The 9,781-nt window shown below is 37.3% G+C and overlaps 1 long non-coding RNA gene across 1 annotated transcript; it reads right to left on the reverse strand.

Moving 5' to 3' along the window:
• Positions 1–1,934: 1,934 nt before the first annotated feature.
• On the reverse strand, positions 1,935–5,097 carry LOC138880445 (uncharacterized). The gene is made up of 2 exons (XR_011403094.1): positions 4,460–5,097; positions 1,935–2,147 (listed from the first exon to the last, which is right to left on the reverse strand). It is a non-coding gene; the product is annotated as an uncharacterized lncRNA (long non-coding RNA).
• Positions 5,098–9,781: the final 4,684 nt, after the last annotated feature.

Genomic DNA, 9,781 nt, shown 5'->3' on the forward strand with positions numbered 1-9,781 from the left:
TTTCCCGCCAACACTTTTTATTTCACTACAATAACCCCTCATATGGGCTACTGGATCTCCACACCCATCATACAAATCAAACTTTAGCATCTTAGACCCAATAAGAAAATTAGATGTCAGGAAACAAGCACAAGTCTTCATAAGGCACGCTCACCTGGCTCTCTATCCCTTGCATGTTTCTTAAAGACTGCTCTAAGATTTCACCTTCCTGGATATCTCATCTTGCTCCACTGACTTAACAAGATTTTTTGTTTCACCGAGAGCCTCAAAATGAGGAGCATGAGAGTATGGATTCGAAACCTTGAAAGTTTGTTCTGGAGCACAGTGTTGGGCATCGGGGACTTTGAACACGGTCTCGCTAGAGGATCGAGGAAATGTAGCTAGTGGATGAGTTACAAAAACAGGAGTGCTCAAAGAAGCGGGATATGAGGTGGTTCTGGTGGGGTGGAGTGTGACATGTTTGTGGGGAGATATCAGCAACATTGGAAATCTAGATTTGTGACAGTGGCGGAATGGTGACAAGGCTTTCAGGGTAGTTAGTGGGAAATAATGGAGGAGGACGCCCACTAATCCAGACTTGGTATCCTTTCAACCTAAAGACCTCTTCTTTCAACTCAGATTCTGACTCAACAATCTCTTTAGGCGGATCAATAACACTCGTGTCCAAGTCTTTGCTGGCCATGGCTACCTTGCTCTTTGACCTTGTGTTGTATGGATGAGTTACTTAAGAACCACAAACCAACCACCCTTCTCAATGAAGATAACAAAGGGAACAAAATGGGGTCATCATGTTAGCATTAGGGCATTTAACAGTTAAAAATATCACATTATGTGCAATGCACCTAGCAACAATTAACGATTTTAGAATGACTTTGAGGGTCAAAGGTCACTTGGCATCATCCCAATTTTGTTCATTTCAATTTTCTCTTTTCTTTTTTTTTTGTTGCACTTCTTGGGTTGTTCATTTTTCTTCCTGTTTTTCTAATTATCACTCTTTTCTTTCCTCTCATTTCTCACATCCCATAATTTCATACTTTTTTTTCCTTTTCTCTTTTTTTGTTGTTTTTTTTTATTTTTTATTTCTTAAAAAAGAAAATGATTCGATCGAACCCTATGTAGGTTGCCTACGTATAATGACGACGCATTCGCATAAGTTAGATCTTTGCATAGTTCGGGAAGATCTAGAATAGCCTAAATAAACCAACGTTCACTTTTTCTTTTCTTTTTCCTTTTGTTTTCTTTTTTACCTTAATGACTACTTGATGAGAAGAAGAAGAAAATCTTTTTTTTAGACTTAATTTTCTATAATCTATTACAAACTCAATCTTAAACGAGCATATATTTTTTTCTTTTTGAAACAAATACTCCATGAGAAATTATTAAGGAAACAAAACCCTAGAAAATCTATTTTTTTGATTTTGATTTTTTTTATAAAGGAAATCTAAAGAATGAACCAAAAAAAAAAAAATTAAATTTTTCACTTGATATTCTAAAGAAGGATTTCGAAAGGAGAAATGAAAAAGATAAAATAAAATATTTTTGGATTTCAGTTTTTTATTACCTAAGGGAGAAACTCTAAAAATAAACAAAAGATAGTTTATTTTTTTTCTTTCTTTTATGTATAATATCCTAAAGTTCTAGTGAAAATAAAAAGAATATATTTTTTGTTTTTTATATATTTCTCAACGAAGAACCTCAAAAGAAAATCTTTTTTTATTTATTTTTGGAATTAATATCTTAAAGAAAACTGCTAAAGAGGTATTAAAAGAAAATTATTTTTTATTTTTTTGAATTTTTAGTCTTAATATACTAAAGAAAATATAAAAGCAATTTTTATTTTGAGTTCTAGATATAAATTTGCTAAGGAAAACAACAAAAGATTTTTTCGGAACTTTCTAGAGTTAGTATTCTAAAGAAAACATCTAACAGAAATATAAAAACGCAAAATCATTTTTTTGGATTTCTGATTTATAACACATTTTTTAATCCACAAAACTAGAAGGTAAAAGACGACATAAAAAGAAAAATAGACTCAAAACATAAAAAAGAAAAAAAAATCTCCTTTTAATCCACTCCTGAATGAATGATCCTAACTAGATGGTCCCGGGGTGTCTACCATGCTCAAACTCCGGTAAGTAAATCCACACCTGTATGAGAAAATTAAGACCAAATAAAGTTAATGACCTGGAACGCTATGTGAGACAATAACCCTTCCTGTTGGATACATGCAAGACATCACTGAGGCTATTTTGGCAAAACGGCCTGTGTGGCCAAAAATGGCTAGACATGCAAGACTTGGCTAAGACCCCGCAAAACCAAGAACCTAAGACTCACTAGGAAGACCGGACCCTATGTGGGTTGCCTACGTATCATGCCCTGAAAAATGAGAATCAGGTATGCGTAGTTTGGGAAGATTGGAAACGGGCGAGTATAAAAAAAACTAATTTAGAGAAAAAAAGATATTTTTTGTCTTTTTTTTTTTTTTGAAACATGTAAACTATTTTTGATTTTCTTTTCCCTTTATTTTTTAATTTTTTTGGGGGAAAATGATAGGAAAGTGCAAATTTTTTTTTTGGATTTTCATATTTATTTGTCTTTTTTTTTTCTTTTTCTAAAAAATGTGAAAGAAAAACATAACTCGGCCCTACTTGTTTTTTTTTTTTTACACTTCACCCTTTTTTTTCATTTATCCTCTATCCTCATTGGTCCGCCAAATGACCCCTTTTACCCTTGAAGATTGCAACATGTAGCACATTAGAATGCATCGGGATGGTCTTTTATTTTTTGAGTATATTTATCCTAGACGGACCCAACCCCTGTGTTGAGTCCCCTAAGTCAAATGCACGTGATACAAACAAACGTTCCTACTAGGGATCCGGCATGAGGTTATGTTTTTCTAAGTTTAAATCAGTGGTTGTGTTCTTGACCTATCTTACCTGAGGGGACAACTCGAGTCGAAGAGGAGGCAACGCACCGGGAGCACGAAAGTCTACCCGGTCTTGTTGCTGGCCCAACCTCGTTCTATTTGGTATACTTCTAACAGAAAAAGTGGCCCACGCGAACGTGTGCACAATTTTTAGAAGATTAAGAGGGGTGGCGTAAAAAGGCATTTTAATATAATTCGAACAATATCGAAATGGTAAATAAACATCAATTAGAAAAGGTTCACATAATACAGTAATATTAACAATAAATAAAATCAAGCATACATCATATTAACAAGCTCGAATTCTGAACCTTGAACAAGAGATTCTGGGTTATTTTCCCCAGTAGAGTCGTCAGAGCTGTCACACCTCCTTTTTCCTACCCCGGGAGGGGTATAAGGGAGTTTTTTCAATTAAAGTGACAATAACCAAAATGGGATTATTTATTAAATTCAGAGTCGCCACTTGGGATAAGTATATGGTGTCCCAAGACACCGGTTTAAAATCCAGAATTGAGGAAGGTTGACTCTTATTTATGGTCCGCGAACATAGAAATCCAGGTAAGGAATTCTGTTAATTTGGGAGAAAGTGTTAGGCATTACTGAGTTCCGTGGTTTTAGCATGGTCTCTTTAATCATACATGTCGTATTAAATTGTTCAATTACTTATGTTTAAACCTATGTGCATCTACCCCCTTAACCACTTTTAATTACTCGATTATTCGTAATTAAGAAATTATCTCAAAATGAGTCATGTGTACGTGTACTCATTTCGTTTGGTGTGTCATGAATCATGTCACCCGTACGTGTCCACAATTCCTAAGACTTATCTTATTCAAAAAAAAAGGTTTGGTCAAAGTTGCGCGAATGCATACTTTGATTTTTTTTTAGAAAATCGTAATTGTGTCACGCGAATGTGTACACAATCACGATGATAGATTAATTAAGGGCGAGCATAAAGCATTTAGCATATTTGGATTATTCTTATATCAACAATCAAACCGTTAATTATTGAAGAGATTGGGCTTAGGATATGGAGTTAACATATTTGGCTTTTCTTACATGCTATTTCAGACCAAATATCAGATGGACTAATTAATTTGAAACCTTCCTCGTAGCCCCATGAATAAAGGAAATAATGAAAGTCTTAATCTAATGTATTAACAAAATAAACCAAATATGGGCATGAGAAATGCTTAATGCCAATATTAATTAAAGCTTGAATAGAGCTAACCAAAACCCCATTTACCATGTAAACCCTCGGAAATCAGTTGTCTCTATGAACGGACGGTATTAAAGTAACAAAGTCTTGAAAGAAGGCTAATCCTCGATCTTATATTTTCATTATTCATTGGACTAGAACTAAACTAATAAAATAAAGAGACATAATATATTATTTAAAACAAACAATCACAAAAACAATTATGAAAAGACAACAAAACATTCTGCTAGTAATAACTTAGCCAAAGAGAAGAGAAAGGGAACATATTTGAACAATATATGAAGAAGTGGATGAAAAAGTTAAAAGGATCGGACCTTTTATATAAATTATCTGAGTTGGAATTACACGAGCTTAACAATTGGACAATTGTTTATCAGAGTGTTTGCCGGCGACAACAAATAGAACCAGCGACCGGAGACTCGAACGGCGATCAAAGAACCGCCAAACAGCGACCAACTCGAACCAACTTGCAATATTTCGAAAAATCAAACCACAAAAATAGAACCTCTATTTCGTATAGGAAAAGAAGACAGAGGTGATTTTCTTCCTTCTGAACTAAAGTTTCATGAAGGAAATAAATTGAGAAAGGGAAAACGTGATTAATTGAGGGGTGCTGCAAAACAAAAATTGGGGGAGGGGGGAACTCACGGCTGGTTGATGTTCGAGAAAGTGTAGGGTGAAGCATTCGTCCGTTTTCTTTCAATTTTTGGGAGATGAGAGGTTAGCTCTTGTATCTTGGTTCAGAGACGAGCGTCCATGGAGAATTCTCCATTTTTGGGGAGGTGTCACTGGAATTGGTGATGAAGGAGGCACTGCTGGTTCTTTTTGCTCTTCATGGCAGAAGCTCTAGGTATTAGGTCACAGCTAGGTTAGGGATTTCTAGGTTCATTTTTCTTTGTAGTGTGATGATGGGTTAAGGTTAAAGAGGAAGGGAGGAGTTGGCTAGGTTTTAGAGATTAGGGTGGTGTAATGGGCTAAGAAGATTGGGCTTGGTGAATTGAGCTAAATTTGGCTTTTAATTCTATACTTCTTTCAATTTGGCCAAAAATATTAATTTCTTTTCTAAAATAGTACCATAAAAATGTAAAATTAATCCTTATTAACTAAAATAAATAATATTATATTGTGAGACTATTTGGTACTTTTCAAGATTATATAAAAATAAAAATTCTAGTAAAATAGTATGACTACAAAACATTAACGAAACTATTTTGCAATTTTCATTTTTTGTGATAAAATAAAGTAAAAGAGTCAAAACTAGTTGAAATAACTATATTAGACCTAAACTAAAAATTGAAATGCTAAAAAATGTAAAATCTTAGGGAAGGTCAAAAATCACGAGTCTACAACGAGCGAAACAATGAAAGGGAAAATCACCCTCCTAGTTAACGTGGCCATCACAACCCAAAATGCCAAATTCCATGTCATCGAAGGAGACATGAGGTACAACGCCTTGTTCGGAAGGCCGTGGATACACTGCATGAGAGAAGTACCATCCACCCTTCATCAAATGATGAAATTCCTGACAATAGATGGGATAAAAACCGTCTACGGGGAACAACATGCGGCAAAAGAGATGTTCGCGGTGCATGATGTGGCACCAACACCAATACCTCCACGATCGAAGGAGCCGAAGGATAAGAAAACAATAAGATAGCGATAACAAGCTACATTCTCCGCTATGCCTGACTAAACAAAACGAAGTATCATATCGAGTCCTAATAACAAACGATTGAATCACATCGAGGTCTGAAGCGTCGTCAGCACTAAGGTATGGTCATCTCCCCTTTTTAGTTACATTTTATTCTTACCTTAATGCAGATATCCGATTGAAACGGTTGAAATGTTGTCCAACTCGAAGGCCTTAGGTTCCAAAAGCGTACGTTGCACTCTTTTCCTTCGACCTGGTTTTTATCCCAAGAAGGGTTTTATCTGCAAGGTTTTTAACGAGGTAACCTCTATATGCTACCTAAGGATGACTCAACAAATATTCAAGGCTTCTTTTGCAATCAACCTCGAATACTGGGGGCATCACCCCGGAAGGTCACCTACTCGGAGAAGCCAAGGTGCGCTAAATGGGGTCTCGATAGAAAAATAATATACCAGGGCAAACGGTCGAACGAATTGTGTCCGAATAGAATAACCGAGCCCTTAACAGCGAAAACGTGTATACTTGTACCAAGTAATCAAAGAATACTTTCCAAAGCATTCCACATTTAAAGAAGCTCAGTATTTTTGCAAAAACGGCTCCAGAGCCAAAAACATCCCGAACACTCGGGGATTGGCATCAACAACTCGAAGTCGTATGACCCCCAGGTTGGAGCTTCAAACTTTTAAGCCCTCAATGAGGCACATCAAGATAAAAAATGGCCCCAGAGCCAAAAATGCCCCGAACACTCGAGGACTGGCGTCAATAACTCAAAGTCGTATGAGCATCGGTTCAGAGCTTCAAACTTGTAAGCCCTCAATGAGGCAACATCAAAATCACAAAATGGCCCTAGAGCCAAAAACATCCCAAACACTCGGGGACTAGCATCGAAAAATCAAGGCCACATTACCTCCGGGTTGGAAACTCCGAAATCATAAGCACTCAATGAGGCAATACCAAGTTTACAAGTAATGGCTCCCGAGCCAAGAAACTCTCGATGACTCGGGGACTACCGCCAATCGCCACCCCCATCGACTTATCAAAACCCGAGGCCATAAGACCACATATGGCCAGCCTCGGTCTCGTAAGACCTATATAAGGCAACAATAATATCTGTAAGACCTCAAGCAAGACATGAACCACACTTGTACCAAGTGACCAAAACTATAAGACCTCAAGAAAGACATGAACTACACTTGTACCAAGTGACCAAAACTGTAAGACCTCAAACAACGCATGAACCACACTTGTACCAAGTGACCAAAACTGTAAGACCTCAAGCAAGGCATGAACCACACATGTACCAAGTGACCAAAACTGTAAGACCTCAAGCAGACATGAACCATACTTGTAACAAGTAAGAATATCTGTAAGACCTCAAGCAAGACATGAACCATACTTGTACCATGTAACCAAAACTGTAAGACCTCAACTAAGGCATGTAAAAATTTGTAAGGCCTTACAAAAGGCATAATACCAATCTTAAAGTTAAGGCTATATATCGAACTTGTAAGACCTTAAAAAGGCACACCCATGATATAGACGTCGAAACTACTTCACTCGGGAACTGAAATGCTCCGGCCAAACACAACGACTCTGGTCACAAGGCTGTACCTGCCAAACTAACGCGACTCGGGGAGGCTTGACCGTCGCTATAAAATTGCAGGACTTCAATTACTTCAAAAATACTTCGAAAAGAAGCGGTTAAATAGGCTACCCTCGACATAGGCAAAAGAGCTTCGACCATGTTAGCTCCAAACTATAGGCTTCGAAATACTCAGCCACCGAGCCAAACCTCCTGAGGTGCTCGATCATCGCCATATAACGACTCACAATAGAGGTTTTTATCAAACCGTCGAAGAGTCAGGCAAACCCAATTTCAAAAATCCTTAACGAGGGAAAAATAAATCCTACTAGAGGTCGTACCGACCCAATGCGTAAGAGCTACTGTCGCCAGCCCATATAAAAGGTCATACCGACCTAATGTGTAAGAGTCATTGCCACCAGCCCATACTAGAGGTCGTACCGACCCAATGCATAAGAGCCACTATCGCCAGCCCATATAAAAGGTCATACCGACCTAATGCGTAAGAGCCACTGTCGTCAGCCCATATAAAAGGTCGTACTAACCAAATGCATAAGAGCCTAAGGGACAACTTTAAATTCTAAATCATAAGGTCCAAAGAGCTCGAGTCAAAACCCGACTCGGAGACTGAACCCGAAAATAGTTAACTAAATATGCCTAAGAGCAAAAGCATAAGAGATCAAATGCCAGCTTATACTAAAAGGTCATACCGACCAAAGCGTGTAAGAGCCTACGGGCTAGCCTAATGAGCCCAAGGGCCATACTATGAATCTAAGGATTCCTTTTAACTCGAAGACTAATTCATCTGGCTAACGACTGACAAATATCAAGGAAAAAGAAAATTCATGAAAAATTAAACCGCGAGGCTTCCTTTTATACATGTATGCGAGAGAATACAAGCTTCATTTACAAAGTTCTTTGAAAGAACTATACACAAAACAAGGAAGGAAGGGCCTAATCTATGTTTTGCATGCCAAACAATCTCAAAACTCCCTTTTGATGCTTCCAATGGATTTCTTGTGAAATTTCAATCAAGTTAGGCTTTTAAATAGATCCATTTGACCTTATGTTGATGAAGATATGTTGGTTTCAATATTTGTAAATAGTGAAGATTTTTAAATACAAAGTCAGTGGTAATTTCGTAATTAGTCTAAAAAATATGGCAGCCCAATTCTTAGTAAAATGAACATAAAATCCTCATACGATGTCCAAATTTAGCGATTCTTATTGCTATGGCTCCTTAATTACGATACGGATTTAATGCTTTAATCAAAACAGAAATCGAAGTTCATTTGTTTAATATGGTACCATTTATGCTTGAAGAAACGACGTCGAAACATAAGAAAAACGAGTGCAACACAACCCAAACCTATCCGAAACTCACCCGAGCCCCTCGGGACCCTGTACAAATATACCAAAAAGTCTCATAACAAAATGCGGACCTGCTCGAGGCCTTAAATCACGCATAACAACATCGAAATCACGACGTCAAATCAAACTTAATGAACTTTCGAACGTTCGACTTTCAAAAACTCGTGCCGAAACATATCAAATCAACTCGGAATGAACTCAAATTTTGCACACAAGTCCTAATACATCATACGAAGCTACTTGTGTATCACGACCCCAAATACCCCGGTCGTGATGGATCCTATTACAGTACTAGACAATCCAACCGAACATTTAACTACAGTGAATTATTTTTATAAAATCATTTTCTAAACTGATTAAGTCTCAAATTCTCGTAAGAAATATATAAATCAACAGAAATATGCGGAAATCAGTGCAAAATATACCAACACAACCCAACAATCTGGTGTCACTAGTCATGAGCCTCTAAATACAACCAAGACACTATCTGAATAATACAAAATAAGTTCGAAATAACAAAATAGTAAAATAGGAAGGAGGAAGGTTGGGTTGCGAACACCCTGCAGCTACCTTGCGATCTCCGGTAAAGCTCTGAGAGTGCTGGAAGCTCTCATTCTGATGCTTGGACAGCTGGATCAGCACACAAGGTGCAGGGAGTAATGTGAGTACGCCAACTCAGTAAGTAACTAAAGTAAATAAGGTCTGAGTGTAGTGATGAGTAGTAAAAATCATATAAAACACTCAACAGAAATATCAAGTCGAATTCTGCAATTCAAAAAGCCAGTCATCTCGTAAAACTTCAGTTTCAATTAAAATACTTTAAAATCATTAATTCATCAGTTTTCGACATAGGCTCACTATAAAAGAAGAGTGAAGCAACAAAATGTCATAAACGGGCCCCTCGGGCAAGGTATCACTCATAAGTATAACCTCTCGGGCAAGGCTCACAGTCACTCATGACTCTGCTCTCGTCAATCAGTACTCACACTCAGTACTCCGGCTCAATAGATATCTCATGATAACAATAATAAT

The sequence above is a fragment of the Nicotiana sylvestris genome, chromosome 10 (genome assembly GCF_000393655.2).
Source record: "Nicotiana sylvestris chromosome 10, ASM39365v2, whole genome shotgun sequence".
NCBI lineage: Eukaryota > Viridiplantae > Streptophyta > Magnoliopsida > Solanales > Solanaceae > Nicotiana > Nicotiana sylvestris.